Below are 25671 nucleotides of genomic sequence, written 5' to 3'. Positions count from 1 at the left end.
AGGCTTCCAAACAGACTTTTAAATACGGGGTGATTTTCTAAAGGAAACAGCTTTGCTGTGACTGGAACATTTCTGGCATGTTTCTAATGCCTTTGAGCTCTAAAGATCTAAAGCCATGATCACATTAAACACAGATGTCCTATGAGCCAGAAAATGTTATGTTGATAAATTGTACAGTTGAATTTTCTTGAATTGCAGGAAAAAAATTCTTTTTCTTAAGCCATTGGTACCTGATTTCATTTGTCTGCTAGTGAAGACTAATGCAATGTTTGATGGAGTCAGACTGGAGCATACCTTGTCAAAGGCCCCCTTTTTAGGGCCCAGTGCACTTGCCTTTTTTGGTCCTCCTGGGTCATATATGAACCCATAACTTAAATTTTAGATGTTCCTTACTGCTTATGTTATTTTTATTGTATCTGATTACCATGTGTTTTAATTAACTGAATATTTTTATCAACTCACTTTTTAAAAATTTGCACCTTAATTTCTGCTAAATGATGCTTTGATAAGATATTTATATTTTTCAAATATACCTTAAAATATATGCACAACTTAAAAAGTTTTAAAGTTCCGTATACAGTCTCTTAAATCACCTCCAGTAACTATTACTATAACCATAACTGTAACCTATAACAACAAAACAAAGCTTTAAAAATCCAGATCCTATATCGGAAGCAGAGGGATTAAAAGAGAATAAACCTGTGTTTGTAGCACGAATACATAGAAGTTTATGATAAGAGTTGACTTAAGCATGAGTTAGAATGTGTGACTTTGTGTGTGCATGCGTGTGAGCATGTGTGCATGCATATGAGTGTGTATGCGTGCATGCAATCAGTTATATCTAATATTCTTTGTGGCCTGATGTTGCATTCTAGTATTACCCTCCTCATTTTCCTTGGTAGGTAATTGGTAAAATAATCAGCGTTATCACAATGAATTATGAATGCTGTAGCCAAAAGCAAAGAAATTTGACATGTGTATTAGTCTGTTTTGGCTCATGAAGAGTGGACATACAGTTTCTTCTAGGCTTTGGAAACCACTGAAACAGGTCCTTTGGCAGAGACAAGGGAAAAAATAATATGTGGCCATGGAATTGAAGGTGGGGAAGGAGGGAAATGAAGACAGAAAGAGGGTCAGGGAGAGAGAATTAAAACGAGTTAATAGACGGTGGTCCCACTGAGGTTGGGTACCAACTTCATCGAATTCATAAGAAGGAATTAGGACTCTTTTCTATTCTTTCAAACATAAGGGTTTCTCTATCAGCTATGCCTTTTTCTTTGAAATTATTGAATAATCACAATGATACCGTCACATGTACAGAGGACCCTTAGTGTGTCAAAATTCTCATTAAGTCAAAAGGAAGGATTCTATTTATAGGAAACTAGTGCCAGATCATTGTCGGGTTGACATTGTCCATAGATTTCATCAATTTATCTTGCTTCTTGCAAGCTCCAAGCTGACAGAGATTCTCACCTGTTTTGTCTGAGCACCTGGGCTTAACACACAGAAGGCACTTAATAAACATTTTCTGAATGAATGAATGAAACTTGGTCTTTCCCAGCTTCAATGAAAAGCACTGCAAGGCGACTGAGAATAAGGAAACCTGGTCCCTGAGATTTGTTGATGGAGGGGCCAAGGAGTCCATGAGGACTGAGGAGAGGCGGCTTTCCCATGCCACACAGGCCAGCGTGAAACACATGAAATGCACCATAACCCCACGCGGTCATTCTTGAAGCCCATTTCAGGGACTTAGAACTATAGCCAGAAAGTGACGAAGTCGTTCTCCTGCTCCCTCTCTGGGGACAGTTCCATCGATTTAGAGAAAAACCGTCTGATGCATCCCATTCCTCTGGACTTCGACCTTCAATAGTCTTTGCAACTTGAAAAATCACAGCACTGCGTGGCTACTCAGTTCTCAGAACTCGTCAGTCCCTTCCCTTTGGCTCTGCCTCTCCGGGTCTCCCGCCACCAGTGGTAAACTGAGAAGCCTGACTCACCTGCTCTGTTTCGGGAATCATCCCCAAATGCTTAGTGCTGCCCAACTTTATTGTATTATTTCCAATAAAGTAGTTTTAGTGTATTTCTAAAAGCAACTTAACTTGCCCAGCTTCGTAAGATTTCCCCCATCTGAATATGCAAATGATAGACCAAACAGAATCATCTGACAAGCTATAAAAGGTAGCCAGTCCGTGCATGATGGATGTGGCGGCTGGAAAGCAGGCTTCCCACAGGGAAATCGTGGCTATGGCACTTTCACCGGGAACCGCACTGTGGCGCCCCCTCCAGCCGGCTCGGGCCTTGTAAGGTCGCGGAGGGAGACCGCGTCTCGGCCGCCGCCCACGCGTCCCGGGAGCCGAGCCCCGCAGGCCCGGAGGAAGGCGGGGTCGTTGACAACCCGCTGGGGGCTTGCGCGGGGCTGCGGCGGCCCGGGGGGCGGGGGGGCCGGAGCGCCGCCTGGGCTGGGCGCCCGCAGGTGCACGGAGCGGATGGAGCCCCCGCCCCAGGCGCTGCACCGAACCCTCCTGCCGCGGGGTCGGGAGACACGCTCAGCCCGCTCTCGGGGCCCCGCAGGAGTTCGCCCTCCTCCCGAGCCCGGTGCAGGCAGCTGCACCCCGCCCGCAGCCCCCCTCGCGCACCCCTGAGCGCCCCGGGGCCGTCCCGGGGATTTGTCAGTGCGCCCTAGATAGCGGCAGACAGCTGCCATCTGTTATGTTTAGTAACCACCCCGCGCCGCTCCCCCTCGCCCAGAATAAGCCCGCCTCGGCCAGTAAGCCGGGAAGCTCTTTCCCCAGCGCCCCCACTGCCCGGCGCAGGCCGGTCGCGCCCGTTAGGCGGCGCCGCGGTCCTGAGCGCCGGGCCCTGCGGCCTCCCCGCCCCCCTCACCGCCCCCCTCCCCGCCCAGCGGGGCGCACGAGGCCGCCTTCTCCGTGGGCCTGGGCCTCCGGGCAGGTGCCTCACTGCCCAGGCGGGGAGGGCACCTCCCTCCGCGCGTTCACTGGAGAGAAAAATCTGTGCTGTGTGCACCATTTTAATGCATCGTATTTCAGTTCTGCACATGCGAAGTGTAAATTGGACCAGAGCATGATTGTGAATCAGAGCAGACGTCATGATTAATTTATCACCGTGCTCCAGATACATCAGCTAAAATAATATGAATTTAAAGTAACCGTTCCTTCTGCCTTTATGCTTGCTGGTGAACTCTAAAGAATAGATCCCTAAAGAAACACAGGCACTCAGATGCCACTTTCTTCTCCTATGGGCAGAACGTGACTGTAATTAAACATTCTCAACCAGGTTTCTAACACCGATTGGAATTGACTTTGCCCACTGACATTTTCTATCAGCCTATGTCCTACTCTCACTGATACACCCTAAGCTCCTGAAAAACACTGAAGTGGAAGTAAGCTTTTTTCATATTTCAAGCAACATATGAGATGCCTAAAGTTCTGGTTCTCCAACTGGCTGATTATTAGGTTTTCTGGGGCACTGCCGCTCAGAGTGTGGTCCATGGAACAGCCGCACACCATCATTTTCAAGATGGTTAGAATGCAGAACCTCCGGCCCTACCTCAGATCTATGGAGGTAGATCCCGAGAGCCTAAATTTTTAACAAGACCTCGAGTTAAAGTTTGAGAAGAAATGGTTTAGTTTTCTAAAACCGCAAATACTCTGGCCCAGACTTCTAGGTGTGTTGAGTAAGCAGCCTACGTGATTCTTATAAATTGAGTGGTCAGGTTTGGAGATCACTGTGACAAAAGTCTAAGGTACAGGTGACTTTTATTTATGCTCATGACATCAGCCAAATTTTTGAATCAGTAGAAATGTCTTTGGTGTCTTTTGGTACAAGTGAATGTATCTATTTGGTTGTCCATGAGTTACAGATGCAATAAAGCTTATGAATTTTTTGATTAAACAACAACACATTTATTGCTCCATTAGGAAAGCTCAAAACCTCCTCGGGTGGGTTTCCTCCCTAGTAACTGGGTTTTCGCTTCCAGACTGAGTGTAGGCATGAGAAAATCTTTTGCTTGGCCATTCAAGTTGCCCCCTCCCCATTCAAATGGTCTGACTTGACTTATAACAACAGTACCTTTCATTCAGAGGGACACAAAAGTCCTTTATGCTGATGCTCAGTGCTGTTTACTGCCGTACGAGAAGACTGTGTCTCATTCTGGGATTTATGATAAAAGAAGGATGTGGTGACCTTGGCAAAGGTTTAGAAGAAATTCCTAAAGGTTATTTTTAAGATTCAAGTGAATCTTCAAATCTAGGAAGTGGGCATCCATCCATTGACATAAAGAACATGAAATGAACCTTCACTGCAGCTTGAGAGATTTTCACTTTTAGAGAAATTAATATTGTAGGAATAAATAGAGAAAGAGGAAGGAATGAATGTCTCTGGCACACAAGTTTTCCATCTTAGTTGCACATCACAATCTCCTGGGGAGGTTTTAAAACTCCCAGGGCCAATTAAGTCAGGATCTTTGTGGACCCAGGCATCAGAAATTTTTAAAGCTCTCCAGGTGATTCTGATGTGCAGCTAAAACTGAGAAGAGAGCAACTGTGGTGTGTATTAACACCATCTGGGGGGCTTATGAAATGCAGATTCTGATGAAGCAGGTCTAGGATGGAACCAGAGCTTCTGCAGTTCTAACAAGTGCTCAGGGGATGTCAAAGCTCTGGTCTCTGCACAGGCTTTGAGTAAGGGGCTAGAGGCCTTTGGCAGTGGACATATCTCCTTCCCAGGAAGAGTCCTTGATCTTATTTTCAGGCTATCCCAAAGTCCCTATGGCTATATGACATTTGTCAACATGCAAAAGAGATCACTTCAAGCATCATATAAACCAATGAGAAGAAATCAAGAACACTGCTTTGGAAGAAAATATTTATTATTATTTTTTTAATTTTTATTTATTTATGATAGTCACAGAGAGAGAGAGAGAGAGGGGCAGAGACACAGGCAGAGGGAGAAGCAGGCTCCATGCACCGGGAGCCCGACGTGGGATTCGATCCCGGGTCTACCAGGATCACGCCCTGGGCCAAAGGCAGGCGCTAAACCGCTGCGCCACCCAGGGATCCCTGGAAGAAAATATTTAACAGTGATCAGTATCTCCTTGAATGGAAAAGTATCTACAGAATTTAAAGGATAGAAATATTCCTGGCTTTGGGGGACAATATTACCATCCCTAATCTCATGTTACTCTTTCCTCAAAATGACTTCAGTAGCAGACTCATCACAATGGTATCTGGTCAAGTTCAGGGGCAGCCAGGCACTGGGGCTGCTGCATCTGTGCTAATAACATCTGGCCCCAGGCAGCATCATCTCAAAACCTAGAGGTTTCTCGGAGTTCTTTGCTTAGGAGAACCAGCCACTTTGTCATGAGATGCCATTCAGCCATCAACATGATGGGACAAGTGACTAAACTAAATTTTTAAATTTAAACATGTCCACAGTGATAGCGATGAGTAGCTTAAATGGCAGGATTTTAAGTGTACGATTTCATTTAATTCTTTCAACAACCTTATGGGGTGATTACTATCACTATCCCTCTCCTTTTTACAAATAAGATAGGCAGAGCTTAGAAAAGGTGAGATGCTTTTCCAAGGTTACACAACTAGAAAGCAGTGGAACTGAGATTTGGACCCCACTTCTGTTTTTTGTTTTTTTTTTTTTAAGATTTTATTTATTTATTCATGAGAGACACAGAGAGAGAGGCAGAGACACAGGCAGAGGGAGAAGCAGGCTCCATGCAGGGAGCCTGAGGTGGGACTTGATCCCGGGTCTCCAGGATCAGGCCCTGGGCCGAAAGCAGGTGCCAAACCCCTGAGCCACCCAGGCGTCCCGGACCCCACTTCTGTTTGACTCCAGAGTCCCCACACTCAGCTCCTCCGTGTAATGGTAAATCCAGATTGCCCTTTGGAATATTCTATGGATATCGCTGCTGCTTTAAGCTGAGTGTTCATGTTTTTCCCTAGGCTGTGGTGCAAATATTTTTAAAAAGCAGCCTTTTAATTTTTTAATTAGCCCGGTTCTCCAAAGATAAAGCTCTTTAAAGGTCAGATGTTAACTTAATCCTCTTTGGGTTATCGTTGAAAAAGATCAGCTGAATTGACCTTGACAAAACCGCCTCAGAGGCTTGGGGACAGGCCGCCCCTTCAGTATCAGTGAACGCAGACAGCTGCTGTTATGGGAAGGGGCATTTTCTGTGCTTTTGATAGCAGGCAGATTGGCTTTTCTTGACAAGACCCTGAGTAAAGAGACTTAATATCCATCTTCAATGTGAATCGAATCGTGTCCTACTGACATTAGATCCCCAGCCCCCGGGAACACCAGGCCGGCCACCGAGGGGCTGCATTAGGCGGACTCAGTGACCGCGAGGAGAAACAGAGCGTGACAGGGGCTGCGTCACGTTGCCAGGAAGGGCAGGCCCAGCACCCGCTCGCTGGCCCTTCTCTGCCGCAGAGCCTAACCAGTGACACAGGACAGCGAAGGCCCACGGCTCGCGTAACATTTCCCCAAGGACGGGCAGGGTTTCTAAGATATTAACCTAAAATGCAGAGTTTGCCTGAAAGGGATAAAAATCTATCGGCTTCAAGTCAACACAGTAACAGCTTTTACACATGACCAATCTAAGGAAGTGTCACTGTCCTGGGTCTGTGCTAGGAGCCAGCTGCCTGCCCCCCAAGTCTGCTGCCTGCCCCCCAAGCCAGCTGCTTGCCCCCCAAGCCAGCTGCCTGCCCCTCAAGTCTGCTGCCTGCCTCCCAAGCCTGCTCTCTGCCCCCCAGACTTGCTGCCTGCCCCCCAACCCAGCTGCCTGACCCCAAGCCTGCTGCTTGCCCCCCAAATCTGCTGCCTGCCCCCCAAATCTGCTGCCTCCCTCATCCGCAGGGCTAGGACAGCAACAGCTCTGGCCGGCATCGGCTGGGCAGGCTGTGGCCCCAGCCGCAACAGTCCGAGTCCCTTGCTGGGATTTTTAAAACTGGCCATAAACAAAAGAATCTTTACCCTCTGAGTGGCAGCACCGGAAGGACTGAGGTTTAGGAGTTGTCACAGCCGTTTTGCTCCCGACAAGGAGGAAGCTGGTCTAACATAGGACGTAAGAGAGGCTAGGGAAAGAGTAGGGAGAGTGTTCCCAGGCCTGTCCCAGCTGTCGCTGCGGCCCAGGCGCATTCCTGACCAGCCACAATTTAGTTGTGCAACAGTAGTTATTCCCCTTTGGCCTAACCTACTTTAGTTACGTTTCTATCACTCGTCACCAGGAAAAGTCCTGACTCCTATAGAGGAAGTATGAAATGTGACTTGAGAAAATCTACACTTCTGAAGTGAACGAGCAGTGCATTTCTGCAGGGGACACTCTTTTCTCCCATTTCAAACCCAGCAGGTCGATGATGGCGCCTTCCCAGAGGATCTGACTATCAGCTTTCTGTGGTTTTTAAGAAAAAGCTGAGAATTTCAAATTTTCTCCTTTGGGGAAAATCTGCAATTTCTTTAAGAATGGAAAAAGAAGGTGCCTGGGTGGCTCTGTTGGGTAAGCATCCAACTCTTGATTTTTGGCTCAGGTCATGTTCTCAGGGTGTGAGACTGAGCCCCACATTGGGCTCCCTGCTCAGCGGGGAGTCTGCTTGAGAGTCTTTCCCTCTGCTCTCCTGCACCCTGCTCACTTGCACTCTCGAAAGAAAGAAAGAACAAGAAAGAAAAAGAAAGAAAGAAAGAAAGAAAGAAAGAAAGAAAGAAAGAAAGAAAGAAGAAAGAAAGAAAGAAAGAAAGAAAGAAAGAAAGAAAGACAGAAAGAAAGAAGAGAAGAGAAAGAAGAGGAGAGGAGAGGAGAGTCATATTAGCGTAGCTTAGGGAAGGATAGTAGGAGCTTAGATTCGCTTCTTCTCTTCTTCCTCTTGCTTCTGCTTCGCTTCTCATTCTCGTTCCTTCTCTTCTCTTCGCTTCTGTCGCTCTCCTCTCCTCGCCTACTCCTCTCCTCTCCTCTCCATCCTCCTCTCCTCTCCTCTCCTCTCCTCTCTCTCCTCTCCCTCTCTCTCCTCTCCCTCCTCTCCTCTCCTCCCGCTCTCTCTCCTCTCCTCTCCTCTCCTCCTCCCTGCTCCTCTCCTCCGCAGAAGAGAAGAAGAGAAAGGAATACCTTGCAACTCAATAAACTGGTAAGTGCAGGTACTTTAGAAAAGAGCAGGTCTTCCAGCTGTTGTTCACATAACATCACAATGTTGACCCTAAAGGTTTAGAAATAAAAAAGGATGGGCGCTTATGGAACATGCCTCACACATTGTGAGGCTCATTTTATAAAATAATCGCTACTATCACAGATAAGAACTCTAGTCCATTTTGTAATGTAGCTGAGAAATATTATGATTTTCACTCTTTTCCAATGCTTTTTTTAAATTTTTATTTACTTATGATAGTCACAGAGAGAGAGAGGCAGAGACATAGACAGAGGGAGAAGCAGGCTCCATGCACCAGGAGCCCAACGTGGGATTCGATCCTGGGTCTCCAGGATCGCGCCCTGAGCCAAAGGCAGGTGCTAAACCGCTGCGCCACCCAGGGATCCCTCTTTTCCGATGCTTTACCCACCTTCTTTCTCTTATCATTCAAACATCCATGGGCCTTTCTATATGGATAGTATGAAAATCCTAGCAGACAGAAGAAAATCCTTGCTGTTTGAATTCAAAAGTAGATTTTAAAAAATTTATAGCAGATATCAGACTTTCAAATGTAAGAGCCAGGCACTTGAATAATTTTTGTCTTTTTAATTCTATAATTTTGTTTCCAAACTAAAGACCAAAGACATGAGTACCACGAGTCCAGACTATTCTATAAATCAAGGGTCAGCAAGCTATGGCCTGCAGGGATAAAGCTGTTATAAATAAAGTTTTACTGAAACAGTCACACCCATTTCTTTATGAATTCTCTATAGCTACTTTTGCACTAGAATAGCAGAGTTGAGTGATGGCATCAGAGATTGTATGGAATGCAAAGCCTAAAATAGTTACTGTCTGGCCCTTTTCAGAAAGTTTGCTGACCTCTGCATAAATCATAGAAAGGAGGAAGAATATAAGAAGAGGTGGTGTTTTTCTCCACGCCAAAAGAGATAAGGGTTGACCTGCAGGAGGAAGGGAGAAATTTAAGGATGGGTGACTAGAGCTTAGAGATTTCTGGGTCCTGTAGATTGGGCACAGAGCTCACCATCTGGAGCTAAGCTCAAAAGAGGGAAATAAAAACCACAGATTGACTTGGAAGCAGAGAGCACAGAAACTTTTGTCTGCATGTGACCCCATGAAGGAAGTGGAGGTGGCCTCAATACTGAGTGGTCTATAGGAGTTTCCAGAAGCTTCCTATGTCCCCTTAAAAGGCCTGGAGGTGACTGAGAGGGCTGATAGCCTGGATAAAGCCTTAGTTATGACATGGGGATGCCCTCAACAGTATAAGCTGGACCATACATGTTAGAGACCCCAGCAGGACTAAAGCATCCTTAGAGACTGAGCCAATACTTAAATACTATCAAGGACAGAGGATGTCACAGGTTCTGGATGCCTTACCCTTAATGCCAGGATAATTCTTGAAGCCCCTGATTCACCCTCAGAACTCAGATTATTTCTTGGACAGAAAGAGAAGATGGGATCGCTGTCTAAGTGGCTCCCTGGGCTGCCTGGAAAGCAGTGCACTGTCCCTGTGAACAGTATCTTTTAGCTCCTCCATCAGGAGTTCTGCCCCAATGAAGTGTCATCAGCATTAGGACAATCATGCTGGTGTCTAAGACAGGTCTCTCCCACAGAATTTTCCACTGTGGTGCAAATGTTCTATGCTGCACCATCCAATATGGTAGCCACTAACTGCCCGTGGCTATTGGGTGCTTGAAGTATGGCTGTGCAAGTGGAGAACTGAATTTTTTTTTTACTGGCATTTGATATTCATTAATTCATCTTATAATTTGAATAGCTACAGTTCAGGTCTAAGGGATTAGATTATTTCCTAGGTAAAAATGAAAAAGAGTAACTCAAGAAATCCAGTTTGAGGGCTAGGGGACATTGCGATGTCTGCTTTCTGGTCCCTCCAGTTTTGTTTCCGTATTAAGTTCCTAGAGTATTCCTGGAATGTTCTCACACGTAATACAGATTAGAGAACCCAAATGAAGAAGCCAAACACAGATTGTTTGACATGAGATGCCCCCAGAGCTTTTATTTTGATCCTCACAGGCCATCTGGAGTGTGGGAAGATGGACAAAGATCTGAGATGAGGAAAAAACACAGATCAACAAGAAACCTGAGGTAACAAGAAAAAGTGCAGGGGCAAGGTTGGGATGGGAGATGATGGACCCTCCTTGGGTGCCTCCTTCTCATCCCCAGTGCTCCCCAAACTCCTCCTGAGCCAGTCTCCACACCCAGCCGTATCTGGCCTGCCCTCGTCCCTTCGTTCCTCGCTGTCCAAGCCTGTAATTACTGACACCAGGTGCACCGCTTCCACTCACCTCCTGTGACTTCATCATTCACGGAGCAGTGAGCAGTAATTTGCCAACCACCACGGAAGTTTCTTTTTAAAAGCAGAATACTCGGGGTATAATGTTACATCACTCAGAATCCTTAGACAATAGAAAAGGAAATAGAATTTACCCAGGAAGCAAAGGAGCCTGCTGCTTACTTCTCCTTAGCGCTAGACAGCACCGTGGAGCTGAGAGCGAGGCTCCGGAGAAGGGGCCGGAAAGGGCGTGTGGCAGGAGAAGCTCCCGGGGTGGGTGCTTAGTACTCTGAGCTCCCGGGGTGGGTGCTTAGTACTCCGAGTGGGGCATTTGCCCTAAGGCCAAAGTGAGATCAAGGCCAGGAAGCCAAAGACTGGTTTATCCTCCCAGTAGATTGCCAGTGAAGACTGCAGAGTAGTTAGGGGCCTGGATTGGAAGGCGACGTCCTGTTCAAACCCTGGCTTCCCACTAAGCGGTGGTGCCCCCGCGGACGAGGCAGCCACCTTCTCGAAGCCTCAGCCGTTCGCCTGAGTGACAGGACAGTTCTTGTGCCTCTGCCGTGGTGTGGCTTCAAGGATTTAAAGGAGATGCTGCACGGGAAGCACTTAGCACAGTACCTGGCACCGAGTACACACACACAGTGTCAACCACGTGCTGGTGCTAGTTTGACTTCTTTGCCCAGCCCTGTGCCGAGTAGTCAGAAGGCAGAGGCCATGCTCGGGGGGCGTCTCCCCCTGCGCCTGCCATGCTCGGTGTCTTGAAGAGAATGACGCGTGCAGCTGGTCTTGTGTGTCTCTTGCTTCTATGGGCCTCTGTGCAAGTGTCTTTCCTTAGGAAGGCAGGCTGACAAGAGACTCCTTCCTCCTTTCTGGCCTTCACCTCGCTCAGGAGACCTACTGCTGCAGACTGAGAAGTTGGGGAGGCCCCTCCAGTGAACTGAGAGAGATAAGAAAAGACTCAGTAGTGAATAACTTGCATCTCGGCTGACGGAGGAAGAAATCACCTATTGTGACTCAAATACAAGGGACTCTAAGCTGTGTGTTCACCGTGTCCCCCTGCGTTGGGGTTTCCCTGGGGGTGGGAGAATGAGGTACAAACCCCAAGGGCCCCAGGGAGGGTCTCCAGTGTTTTCCAGACCAATGCATTTTCTAAGGAGCCAATTTTGGAGGATTTAAAATCTTTTGGTAACCAGGTTTCCTTACCACCCCTCTCCCCATCAGCTCCTCTGTGGGCGAGGTTACCTTTGAGAAGTTTGTGGGGACACCAGTTCTCTAGTCGTGTTCACTTCTCTGAGAGAGAATTTGGAAGAATTTAGCAAGGCAAGGCTTTAGGAATAAGGTGGAGTGATGACGTGTGACTCCTGGGAAGGAGAGTCCATGAGGAAGGAGCAGACACCTGCTCACAGATGAGAAGTGTGATGATCATCAGCCCCAACCCCCTTCCTGAACTGGCCTGTGGGACTTAATCTTAACCCCTGGCAACAGCCGAAAACACTGCCTCCCCTCCATTTAAAAAAACAAATCAGGACGCCTGGGTGGTTCAGTGGTCAAGCATCTGCCTTTGACTCAGGACGTGATCCCAGGGTCCTGGGATCGAGTCCCGCATCAGCCTCCCAGAAGGGAGCCAAGTGCTTCTCCCTCTGCCTATGTCTCTGCCTCTCTCTGTGACTCTCATGAATAAATAAATAAAATCTTTTTAAAAAACAAACAAACCCAGCTCACAAATTAGAAATGAGGCCAAATTTAGTCACAGGGATACAATTCCCATTCACATCCCTTGAAAACCTGCCCTGGCCTTGGGGGCAGTCACTTTGGGTGGCTGCTGGTCCCCCTCCCCCTGCTCCCAGTTCCGTCAATGGGGAGATCACAGTGCCGGCCTCTGTGCTTCCCAAAGGCTGAGAGCCTGCCTATATATATGTCAAAGGTGACTTCTCAAAAGTCATGTTTTTGTGGTGAAAGGAGTAATTGGCCAATTTGAACTTAAGACCCAAATGGACTTTACAAGCAGTAACTGCAGTGCTGCATAAAATATTCCTTACTATTCATTCAGCTCAGCTCATTGACCTGGGAAGCACACATCTGAAACCAAGAGCTCACACCATGCCTGCAAAGTGGTGGGGGGAGCCCCCACATGAGCCTTCGTCCTGCCCAGGGGGAATCACAAGGCTGGCTCCGTAGGGGCAAGGGGACACCCAGGGAAACACAGTCGCTTGCTGTTCAGGAGGACCCTCCGGCCAACTGCTGTGGTTTGTGGCTTTGAGGAAGCTGAAGGTGCCCCAACAAACCTGGTAGAAATTTATCTGAATACACAAACTCCAAGACAGACATGGGAGCTGTGCCCATGAAAGGATGGTGCCAGCTGACCGGCTCCAAGCCAGGGGTAGGCTGTGGGGACTAAAGAACTGTATGTACTCAGAGCTTCAAGTGCCAGGTGACTACTCCTATTAGCCCTGCCAGGTGCTCACCAACCCCCCCACCCCCCACCCCCGCCTGGCCACCACCTCAGGGTAGCCCTGAGGCAAGAATAAGGAGCTTTCTGGAATGATAGTGGCAGCCCCCAGGGACATGGCAGCTCCTGGGGGCTCTGTCCCAGCTGCTCACTCCCGTTTGCAAAAGCAGCTGCACCACCACAGACTGGTTGTGCCTGCCCCCCAACCGATTTTTGTCTAGCAGAGCTGGGTGGACGCACGCGCACGCCTGGGAGGTCCAGGATGGGGCTTTATCTGCTGTCTCACTAGTAACAGCTCTCACTTACTGAGTTGTCATTAGGGAGCATCCAAGTTAAGCAATTGACCTACATGCTCAACTCAGGGGGAGCCAACATTTTGCATCAGCTGAATGCTGCATTCTTTCACTCCCCTGTTCATTCATAAATGTGAGCAGCATCCAACACTGTTTCTCAGGGACAAGAATCAAGTCCTTCTCACGTCTTTATCTCCCACAGAGATCAGTGCAGGGGGCTGGCATGTGCTGTTAGAAATGTTAAGTAAAATCCTCCACTTCCATGTACTGGACGTCATCTACTGAGGGCCTGCCATACTCACAGATGATCTTGCCTTACCCCTTGTGCCTTTGCTGCCTTACGTCAGAGGTTGGCACCTGAGGCTATGGTCAACAAGGGGCAAGCCAGAGATGGGGAGGGGAGGGGAGGACCAGCCCAACCGGACTCTTGGGAATGGATGCTGACTAGCCAGCCAATCAGATCCTCTCTCTTAGGGAATTTGGATTAAAGGTCAATGGAGTTCATCAGTTGATGGTAGCAAAAGTAGAAGAAACAAGTCACACATACTGTGGAATCCTGGGAGTGAACAGCTAGGGCTGCCCACTTGTAAGAGGCTAGAGCTGGTATATCCTTGAATGGTGTAACCCTGAAGCTTTGTCTAGCTAAAATTAAATGCTATACTAGGAACATGTTTACTCTTCTACAACCACCATCCAAATGTATAAATACTATAAAAGAGTTTGGGAATATAAACTGAAATTAAAAAACAGCCGAACAGTTTCTTAGCTGAGCCCATTGTTTTGAAATTCAGGACCAGGCCAAGCACTGTCTATTGCCTGCACCTGCTTCTTTCTCCTCTTCCTCACCCAATTCAATGGTCTCCCATGACTAACTGAGATGGGATCTGGGCCACACAGGCTGCTGCACCTAGACTATGGGTCACTGCCTTATTCGCCAGAGGGGCTGTGGGTTGAGAAATCAAACTGATTGTTGTGTTTCTGGTTGGCCAGGGAGGGGCATCCCCAGGATATGGTGGATCTAGTTTGATGTCTACTCTCTCCATGTAGTGCCAGACAATAGATGACTTCCAATTGGTAGATGCTATTTGTCAATTTCTAGGTGATTTTATTTTTCCCAATGTACACTGTCCTTTTCTATCCTCATTATAGTTTACCTGTCTAGATAATGAGGAGTTGAGCATTCTAAGTAAATCTGCATATTTCCATGTACATCCATGTAAGCTGCAAACATGTTTACACGATGGGCATTACCAACAAATGTGACACGATAACCAACAATAATTACTACATTCTAGAAAATAAGTGCCACCACTTATTTATTAATAAATAATAAATGACCATTTATGTATTATTTATTATTCAGCTAATAACGTGACCAGCTAATAACAAAACATGATTTTTTTTTGCCATGAAGTCAAAACACATACACATTGCAAATATGTATTGCCAATTGTCCACAAAAATCATGACTATATTAATCTACATTTCAAGAGTGTGGAAGTTTGTATGTTCTCTCACATTGACCAGCACTGGATCTTGTTATTTTTAGTTTTTGCCAATCTGAGAAATGACAACACCTAAGTAACAGCCATGAGTTGTCCTTGTCCTAATGGGTGATGTAGTTTTATCAGTCATAGTCCAGTCATTTTCTTTTTTTTCGAGTCATTTTCTATTTAGGAAATTTATTCCAGCTTTTTAGTCTATCTCCTATAACTGGTATGAAGTAACTTAAAAAGGAAAAAAAAATGTCTGCTGGCAAAGGACAAATGTAGTCGGAAGGATTGGAGCCCCAGCATCACACGGTGGAATTGAAAAGAAGAGATTTGGAACTGAGACTTGGCTTTAGCTTCAAGACCAGTGTATTCCCATGGTCACTGGAAGTTCATATTTCTCTTGTGAATTTCCTATCCACAGACAATGCATCTATTGCTTTTGCATTATCTTTTTTTTTTAAACGGAGTTTTTAAACAGTTGACACGATGTTACATTAGTTTCAGGTGTACAACAGTGGTGATTTGGCAAGTCTGTGTAACGTAACATGATTTTGTAATACTACAAAATCTCCTTTCTCAACTCATTGTGGATCTGAGTACGTCCAACCTGAATGCAGCTAGAGGAAATAGAATGTCACAGAGTTTCTGTTAGGATATTTTTATTCAAATGCTGCTTAGAAGACGGTGGTTCCTGAGAGTTCTGCTCGCAGGTTAGTGCATTCAGGCTAGGACTTTAAAGTGTGGGGTTGTCAAGAAGCAAGGGACTTCAGGTTCTAGTCAAGATGGAGTATTGGGGACCAGATTTATCCTTGCATATGAAACAATTAAGGACATGGACAAAATATATGCAACACAGGTTTTCAGGACATTGGACCATCAGGCAGTAAGGCACTGGTGTCCCTGCAAGAAGGGAAACAGAAAACTTGAGGCTGTGAATGCCAACTTATTGCCGGGTGGAGGGGGGAGAGGCTACATCACAGCAAGGGCAAACAAGGGGGAGCCTGGTGACCCCTCTATGTTAGGCAGACAGAGTTTGGAGTCAGAGAAGCTCAGGCACGAGTTTTCAGGAGAGAGTCTCTGAGAAAGCTGAAAAGAAAGGGCTCTAGACAGCAGCAGAGGCTCCTGCACGTCTCCAGCTGAGCTCCATGCAGCACACACATGTGAGGAGACTGCATGAGGCAGGTACGAGACCTCCCTGCACTGGGTAATGTCTGAATATTCCACATGTTCAGTAGCAAACTTGATGTGACTTCAATTTAGAGAATTTTTAAAGTATCACCCTCTATTTGATGAATGGAGATGACTAGGTAGTGATAAAACCCCCTTTTGCACAGGCTACTAGAAAGCCCCAAACCAAGCAAAGCCCATATGAGATGCATTCTATATTCAAGCCGTACTCCAGGCTTAATCTGACTTTTGCTATTCTTGCTCCTTGTCTTAGTTGGGGTTGCTGTTCAAAAGTACCACAGACTGGGTGGCTGATAAAGAACAGAAATGTATTGCTCACAGTTTTGGAGGTCAGAAGTCCCAAGTCAAGGTGCCAGAATGGTTGAGTTCTGGTGAGGGCCCTCTTGCAGGTTGCAAACTGCCAACTTCTTGTATCTTCACACGGTGGGTAGAAAGAGAGCTAGCCAGCTGTCTGGCCTCTTTTCATAAAGGCACAAATCCTATTCCTGAGGGCTCTGCCCTCAAGACTCACCTCCAAATACCATGAGATTAGAGATTAGCATTTCAACACAAGGATTTCTAGATATGAACATATGAGACATTTGAACAGTTAGCCCATTTTATTTTCCCTAATCCCTGATCTTTCTCTCTCTCTTTTTTTTAAAGATTTTATTTATTTATTCATGATAGTCACACACACACAGAGAGAGAGAGGCAGAGACACAGGCAGAGGGAGAAGCAGGCCCCATGCAGGGAGCCTGATGTGGGATTCGATCCCGGGTCTCCAGGATCGCGCCCTGGGCCAAAGGCAGGTGCTAAACTGCTGCGCCACCCAGGGATCCCCCCTGATCTTTCTCTTAAAGTCATTGGTATAGTTTTGAAAACTACCTTTGAGGACAAGGCATAAATAGTCAAACCAGGACTCATGTTTTGAGAAGAAAAATCTTAGTTTTGACTTTTGGAAAAACCAATGAGACAAAGATTAGCATTGAAAGTATGTCTAAAACATGCAGGATTGACGGAAAATAGTAGAAAACTATAAGATGTAAGAGAGGGAATAAAATACTTAAAAGGAAGTGAAGATTGACATAATATGCTCTCTGAGGTAAATGCTTTTAACAGCACATTATCAATGTCCAGTCTACTCTCCAGGGCACATTATCCAGACTCAAGATCAAACGTAGGGTAGGGTGAGTGGGAAGGTCCAGACTTGGGGGAAGCTCAGAGATGCAGCAGGAGTCAGGACTGGATGGCAGTGAGTCGAAGACCAAGCTCAGGACTGGAGCAGGGATCAACAGTGGGTTGAAGCTCAGGATAAGGAAATCAAGGATGGTGTGAGAATATGCTGGGTACATGTATTAATTTTTAAAAAGCGAAAAATTGGAAAGAAAAGGGAAAGCCATTCCTCAGAATGTAGAGAGTTTGGAGTTATAAAATCAGTTGATGCTAAAACTGGTGGGTGAGAGATGAGGAAAGTCTATTTACACAGCCTCAAATAATCTCCCCACAAATTGCACATTAATTACAAAGGGAAAAACAATGACTTCACAGTGGAGAAAGTCAGCAGGGACCACCTTCATTGATCAAAGATAACATCACCGAGAATGGGACAAATAGATAATAGGCACCTCCCAATGCGGTGCATCGGTTTTGCGCTGGTGCTGTCCACACTGCATCATCTGAAATAGTAATGAGAAAACACTGGAAAAACCCCAGTTGAGGGATAATCTCAGTTGGCTTCTATTCCTCAAAAGTGGCAAAGTCGTTAACGACCAAGGCAGGCTGAGGAGCTGTTCTGCAGTGAGGAGACAGAAGGAACAAGACAGCTGCTTGCCCTACGCCATCCCGCGCTGAACCCTGGCATGGCAAAAATCGCCAGAGACATATTTTGATGTAAGTGATGAAATTGGAATATGGACTGTGGGTTAGGTAACTCTCTCATGAATGTGATATTACCTGATGGTGAGAAATTGGGCTGTGCTTCTGTAAGAAAACATCCTTGTTCTCAGGAAACACACCCAAGTATTCAGAGGGAAAGAAGCAGTGTTTCCAGCTCATTCTCAGATGGTTCAGAAAACAGCATTGCTGCTACAACAAATAGTGGCGTGAATTTATCTAAATGTTTTAGATGATTTGCCATCTTCCTGCCATCATTTGCCCCAACACTCTTGCCAGTTGTTGGTTAAGTTCACCATTTAGTGCTTCAGCTACTGAAGGCAAAAACTAAAGAGCAGACATCACAGAGATTTCCGGGACTTGGAGCAGTAGCTGATGACACTTGGTATGGTCTCCCTCTGGGGAAGGGCTAATGCATTTTTGAAAATTGCATTAGGTGAGGTTGGGAGCATTTGGGGAAGCATATGAGTGAAAAGGATGTGGATGGAGATATTGGGAGACCAGCAAGGTGATTTATGGCAGACAGTTGCCATCAGTTATTGCCTGGTATTCACCCCCCGATCCTGGGCGCTGATTTCCTTTAGGGGCTCTCTTATCCAGCCTTATGTATGGTCTTGGTGCATCACTGAAATTTGGCATCTGCCTTACTATGAAGCGAAGAGGATAGATTTTTCCTCTAATTACCTTGGTTTCCACCCATTTCCAAGCCTGATATTCTAGCCTTCTTGTAAGTCTGTGAGCTGCTAAGAGCCTTGTTATAAAGTTCCCTTTTTGTTTAAATTACCTAGAGTCAGGATCTATGGCCTGGAAAGACTGATCCATTCACTGTGTGATGGGCACTGTGGTAGGTGTTTATCATACACTGTCAACAAGTCTCAGAGCCCCCTACTAACCTCATGGAGAAGAGAGGCCTTTAAAGGCTAATTGCTAGTAGCAAGAACCACAGATCCATTTGTCTCTGCTAATCGGGGAATTTTAAAAGGGGAGCATAAGTGCAGTTTTTAGTGTAGGAATCAGGAGTTGATCCTCACCAGCCAAGGGGAAGAAGCAGTTTGCAAGCTTTCTCCAGCCTGTGCCTCATGACAGGTGAGACAGGAAGAGAAATCCATCATCATAAAGAGTTAATTTTTAAAAAATTCTTATTTAAATACAATTTACCTAACATACACTGTATTATTAATTTAGGGGTAGAATTCAGTGAGTCATCACTTGCCTATAACACCCAGTGCTCATTCCATCAAGTGCCCCCCTAATGCCCATCACCCAGTTACCCTGTCTCCCCATCCGCCTCCCCTCCAGTGACCCTCAGTTTCCTAGAGTTCATCACTTATGGTTTGCCTCCCTCTTTGTTTTTATCTTATTTTCTTTTTTCCTTCACTTCCCTTATGTTTATCTGTTTTTTTCCCTTAAATTCCACATATGAGTGAGATCATATGGTATTTATCTTTCTCTGACTTATTTTGCTTAGCGTAGTACCCTCTAGTTCCATCCATATCATTGCAAATAGCAAGATTTCATTCTTGTTGATGGCTGAGTAATGGTGCTGGGAAAACTGGATATCCATATGCAAAAGAATGAAGTTGGACCCTTACTTTATGCCAAAAAATGGATCAAAGACCTAAATTTAAGAACTAGCTAGTTCTAAATTTAAGAACTAGTCCTTAGAATAAAACACAGTTGAAAATCTTCATGACTTTGGGTTAGGCAATGATTTCTTCAGTATGACACCAAAAGCACAGAAGAAAAAATAAATCAGGCCTCAACAAGATTAAAAACTTCTGTGCATCAAAAGACACTATCAACATAGTAGAAAGACAGCTCACAGAATGGAAGGAGATATTTGCAAATCATCTATCTGATAAGAAATTAATATCCAGAATATATAAAGAATTCCTATAACTCAACACACCAAAAAGCCTGAACGACGCAGTTAAACAATGGGCCAAGGTTAAACTAGGCATTTCTCCAAAAAAGATACACAGGTAGCCAGTAAGCACATAAGAAGATGCTCAACATCACTAGTCATCAGGGAAATGCAAATCCACACCAGTGCATATCCATTAGGACCACTATTAGTCAAACAGAAAAGCATTGGTGAGGATGTGGAGAGCGGAGCCCCCAATCATGGCTGGTGGGATCTCTGTGTCTCTCATGAATAAATAAAATCTTTAAAAAAAAAAAAAAAAAAAAACATTGCTGGTGGGAATGTAACATGGTGCAGCTGCTGTGGAAAACAGCAGCTCCTAAGTAAGTTGGACACCGAGTTACAATATGACCCAGCAATTCTACTTCTAGATGTATACCTGAAAGAGCTGAAAGCGGGAGCTCAAACTTGTACATCTATACTCATGGCAGCAGTACTCACAAGGGCCAAAAGGTTAAAAACAAACAAACCTGTCAATCAGTGGGCAAATGGGCAAACAAACTGCGGTGTGCGCATTGCCATAAAAAGGAATGAAATTCTGGCACATATTAGAACATAGATGAAACATGAAGACATGGTGCTAAGTGAAATAAGCCAGACACAGACAAATAGTGTGGGATTTCACGTATATAAAATATCTAGGCTAGGGGAATTTCTAGAGATAAGAAAGTAGAATAGAGGTTGCTAAGGGCTGAGGGGAGGGAAAATGGGGAGTTATTGCTTAATGGATACAGGGGTTCTGTTTGGGGTGATGCAAGTGCTCTGAAGGTGGATGGTGGGTAAACAACACTGTGAATGTACCTAATGCCACTGAAATGTAAGCTGACAGTGGTAATTTTGTTATGTACATGTTGTCATAAAGAAATTATCAAGATAATAAGGCTGGTGAGATCTTCCCTGAGAAGTTAATTTGGGTGGCTAACGATCAAAGATACTCGAAAAAAATACTGTTTTATCCCAGGCTTGAGGATTTTTTTTTTTTACAGGTTGTTGTAAAACATGGTTGGAGGTAAGTCTAGTACATTTCAATTATTAATATTCCTGTTTATACCATAATTCATTTACACTAGAATTTCTATTTGATTTGTCTCTTCCCTGAATCACAAGAAAAGGATTGGCAAGATTGTCATTGAACTCGAGGTTTAAGTGAGTCTCATTTAAAACACAGGCTCTGTGGCAAACCTCAAGTGCACTTTGGTGCTCCTCCCAGGAGCGCCTGACTACCCTAAGATGTACATTATCTGCAGAAGATAAGACCGAGGGCCCAAGTGTCTGCTGGCCCCCAGTGCACGGTGGGCGTGAACTGCCTGCTGCGTCCCAGAGGCAGAAACCCCAGCTGCGGGTGAGGATGGCAGCCACGGCCTCTGACAGGGACAGCTTTGGCATATTTCAGGGTTAGGAGGGCCTGGCTTCTTTATTTAACACTGGTTACTAACTGTACCCAGCAACCGGGGGCAGGACAGCCAGGGCCGCAGGACCATGAAACAGCCAGCAAAGCATTCAGGACCCACACTGTTGGGTTTTGCTTTTGTTTTTTGTGCACCACTTCTATTCAGAGCATCTCTCCTCCAAAGTGATCCCGGGGTCCTGGGATCAAGTCCTCCATCGGGCTCCCCATGAGGAGCCTGTTTCTCCCTCTGCCTGTGTCTCTGCCTCTCCCTCTCTCTGTGTCTCTCATGAATAAATAAAATCTTTTAAAAAAAAATCACATTTACTAAGAAGAAAAGCATATGATTGTTTCACTGCCTGTCTTAGCCGCTACTGGTACAGGTTGCTGTTTTAGAATGGAAGGAAGTGCATAGTGGGAGGAGGGCAGCTTTCTGATTAAAAAAAAAAAAAAAAAAAAAGCCTCTTGCAATGTTTGTCATTGTCATAGTCACATTGTCATAGTCACAGAGGATGGACTTGGGCAATAGCTGTCAAAGCAGCTTAAAAACATGCACAGGAAACTGTACATCTTAGGGTAGTCACGTTAGAAATAAGTTGCTGATAAATTGGAAGCTGTTTTATAGAGCGTTTTTTAAATGATGACATATGTTGTCCATTGTTGGCCCTTGAGAAGTGACAAACCACCCAGGGCTTCCCTGCTCGTGGCGACCCTCGGTTCTGGATGCGGGTGGCGGAGGCAGCAGCCCGCAGCCGAGCCCACGGGCCAGCGGGAGCGGCAGGCCCTGCGGTCGGGTCGGCCCCCTGCGCCCGCGCCTGCCTCGAGCGCACCGTCGGGTGAGACCGCGCCCGGGCGCCTGCAGGCCTGGGGGGGGCTGGGGCCGGCTTCAGGCGTCCCCGCTCTGCGCGTCACTGCCGAGGCTCTTCTACAGCCCGCATCTCTTCCAGAGGCTCCAGAACGCTCCCCGGGTGGAGGACATAACAGATGGACTTTCTGAGCGGGCCGCCGGCCACAGGGGCTGAGGGACTTCGGTTTGGGGCAGCGCAGGCGGAGGGCGCGCGCGTCGCTGAACCGCGGGGGCGGGAGCGCAAAGCGCGTCTGTCCGAAGGCAGCAGCGGCGTCTTGGGGCCACAGACCCCGCGGAAAGCTCTGAAAGCCGCTCCCGGGAGCCGCCCCTGCTCACCCGCCTTCTCACCGCCCCGGCTGCCTGACTTTGCACTGCTCGGCTCCGGGGGTTCCTTTACTTGGAAAACATCCTGTTCAGCTCTGTCCGTGCAAACCTAGCCTCACCCTTAAGGCCAGGTGCGCCGCTTCACCCCCAAAGATGCAGGAACGCCGACCTCCAGGAATCACGAGCACTTACAACAGGAGGTCAGGAGGTCGTCCCGATTGGTCTCGCAGCTCCCTGCGGCCTGCGCGTCTCCAAGTGAACAGTTCGAGGAAGACCGCGTCCCCGGGAGCGTATACACCAGTCTCATTTCCTGCAGGCACATACACATGCACAGGCTTATTTAGCCGAATGGATACCGTGCATCCATCGCACTTACTGGGCTTACTCACAAATACTCTGATTTGTTCCTTTCAGGTCTCCTGAAGTTAGATGTGACTTGCTTGGGCCAATGAAACCATCCAAGTAGAGGGAACAGGAAAGCAAGTTCCCATTTAGACTTTAGGATTCTGGGGACCAGAGTGGCTGAAGCAAAGCAAGGGAGGTGAGTCTGAGAGGTCTCGGGGAGCACTTCATAGAGGGGGGTTTGGGGGCCACTGTTAAGGACGTGGGCTATCACTGAGGGAAACGGGAGCCAGCTCAGGAATTCCAACACAGGATCTGCTGGGCAAGGGAGAATGCAGGTGCTCACTGCGGATGTGATGGTGTGTGTGGGTGTGGGTGTATGTAACCTTCCAAGTGCACCTTGACTGATGACAGACTTTTTAGTTTTCTAGGTCATTCTATCTTGCAGGCAAGTTGAGAACCACCATTTCAGAGAAGCCAGGGGACCAATTAATGGAAGGGAAACCTGCAATCCTTATTTTAAACTTCATTTTTATTGTTTTCCTAATCACACCTACAAGTTGATGGCTGACGCTGGGTCCTCCCCTCCCTCCCCTCATCCAGGGCTTCTGAGAGGACACACTAGAGGGAGGACAGAGACTCTTCTGCCAACCAGTGATGCCTGATCCTGACAGCTATAAAAAAGTAAGGGTCATCTGTGGAGCCTAGGTTGATTCATTGTTTTTAGTCTCAGAAAAGTAGAATTATCTTAAGAAAACCTGAAAACACTTTAGAACCCCTTCTTCTTGCCCTTTTCTTCCCTGCCTCCACACTCCCTCTTCCTCTTCCTCTCTTGCCAAAAAGAATACTGCCAATTTCATTAAATGACTCCAAGTTAAAGTCTAAGAAAATCATAGATTCTAAGATTAAAAAGTACAATGATTCTCACATAAAGCATTCAAATTTTTATACCTGATTTTTGACCAAAAAAGTTTGCTTTTCAGCCCAAGAAACTAAAATATCAAAACAGTTCCAACAGATTTAGAGAACCAACTACATGATCTTCAAAAACTGCTACTGCATCATCTCAAATCATGGAGACTTGCCCTCCAGGAAGTTTCCTTCTTGGAGCCCTCCTGAGATGAAGCTTTTACTGACACTGTAGTTCTGTCAGATGCCAAATCCATCTGGTTGTGAAGCAGCCAACCTCTCTGAAGGTCAAGTTGAACCAGTAACACTAGTGACATGCTCTGAGTTGACCTTGAACAAGGGCATTTATATATGCATATATAACACCCTTATAACCATATTGTCATCAAACAGTCCAACCTACATATATTGTAGAAATCAGGACAGAGCATAATGCAAACCCTTAGGATATGTGAGGATGCAGAATTCAACACCCTCAGACTTTTCTAAAAAAAACAAATTTACATGAAGTCCTAAAGCGAACATAGTCTAGCAACTTAACATATTTAAAACAAAACCAAAGGAAAAAAAAACACAAGGCAAGCATTCTGATTTTAGACATAAAAGTAAATACTAAGGAAGAAGGACACCAAGCAGGCTTCCTTTCTGAGATCCAGGCACATTAGCAGTTTTGCTGCCCTTAGTAAATGCTAAGACTTCGGTCTTTTCATCTTATTAAGGATCATTGCAGCAAAGTCTGTCAAAACACATCAAGAAAAGTGGACAGTTATAAAAGTTGAATTTACGCCAGCTACATGAAGACTTTTATTTGCTTAATGACAGGTTAAAAAGTCACTTCCCATGTGCTTTTCTACATCAAGTCACTATAGTTGTTTTGTTAGGAATGTTCTGGAGACCTTTAGTTAAGAAAAAAAAAACTTTGTTATCAAGCAGTGAAAAGATCAATGGCTAAAATAACTTGAGAATGACCCTGCTGTTATAATGATACATAGTGAATCTTTGTTTTCTTCATCAAATAGAATCGAATACACACTGAAGATTATTAAACTGAAAATTTAAGAGACAATCCTTGGGATGATTTCAGTATGCTAATGTGAGGTACACATATAACCCATTTGACCCAGAATAGTCACAAACTCTTCTAGCAAACCCTTTTTCAATACCAAACAATTTTAGTCAGTTGATAGCAAAACAAACACAATAGCAAAATATAATACAAAAAGGATCTTTAGGAAGTACACAGAATTGCTACAATCTAAGTCAGAGTTTGACTGTCACTTAGAGCCCTCATTCACCTCTTCTTTTAAAACTACACTTAAAAGAATAATTTTCAGAGATTTCAGTGATGTCTCAGACTGAGGTGGATCCATAAATCTCAACACCTTTACTGTTTGAAAGGAACTCTCCAATTACCTCAATTTTATGTAATCCAAAGGAAAACCTGAAAATCGTTTTCCTATCTATCTTTATGCTATAATCCAGCATTAACATTTAATTCAGTATTATTTTCTTTCCGAGTCAACTGCTAGAATAACATTTCTCAGATCATGTCCAAGCAAGTTTATTTAATATTAGAGCATCGGAGGGCGGGGGGGCGGGGGGGCTCTATGTAAAGCTGAAATGACAAAAAAATAATTTAAAATAAAAACATCTTTAGATTTAATTTCAAAGTAGGAATCATAAAGTTGGTTTTTGTCTATATCAAACTTTATATATGCAAGCTTTATATATGTATGTTTTTTCTTTAAACCGGTCACCCAGTTCGAGGATCCCTAGGTGGCTCAGGGGCTTAGCGCCTGCCTTTGGCCCAGGGTGTGGCTCCCTGCATGGAGCCTGCTTCTCCCTTGGCTTATGTCTCTGCCTCTCTCTCTGGGTCTCTCATGAATGAATAAATAAAATCTTAAAAAGAAAAAAAAACGTTAAAAAAAAAAGTCACCCAGTTCTAAGAGTCAATTCTAAGGAGACAGAGTCTTTTTTTTTTTTCTTCAAGATTTTATTTATTTATTCATGAGACACACAGAGAGAGGTAGAGACACAGGCAGAGGGAGCAGCAGACTTCATGTAGGGAGCCCAAGGCGGGACTCCCCGGGACTCCAGGATCAAGTGCTGAGCCAAAGGCAGACACTCAACCACTGAGCCACCCAGGCGTCCCAGGAGACAGGATTCAATTGAAATAACGAGA

At 45.6% G+C, this 25671-nt stretch overlaps 1 long non-coding RNA gene across 2 annotated transcripts in view; it reads left to right on the top strand.

Moving 5' to 3' along the window:
- The first annotated feature begins 21960 nt into the window (after positions 1-21960).
- LOC111097062 overlaps positions 21961-25671 on the top strand; it is a 52826-nt gene continuing 49115 nt past the window's right edge. For both annotated transcript variants that reach the window (XR_005363351.1, XR_005363350.1), the window contains exons 1-3: positions 21961-22438; positions 22653-22779; positions 23184-23264. This is a non-coding gene — a long non-coding RNA (uncharacterized LOC111097062). The remainder of the gene's footprint in view (positions 22439-22652; positions 22780-23183; positions 23265-25671) is intronic.

This window comes from Canis lupus, chromosome 8, assembly GCF_011100685.1.
Source record: "Canis lupus familiaris isolate Mischka breed German Shepherd chromosome 8, alternate assembly UU_Cfam_GSD_1.0, whole genome shotgun sequence".
Lineage (NCBI taxonomy): Eukaryota > Metazoa > Chordata > Mammalia > Carnivora > Canidae > Canis > Canis lupus.
Note: the sequence above shows the minus strand (reverse complement) of the source record. Positions and strands in the feature narration are given on the sequence as shown.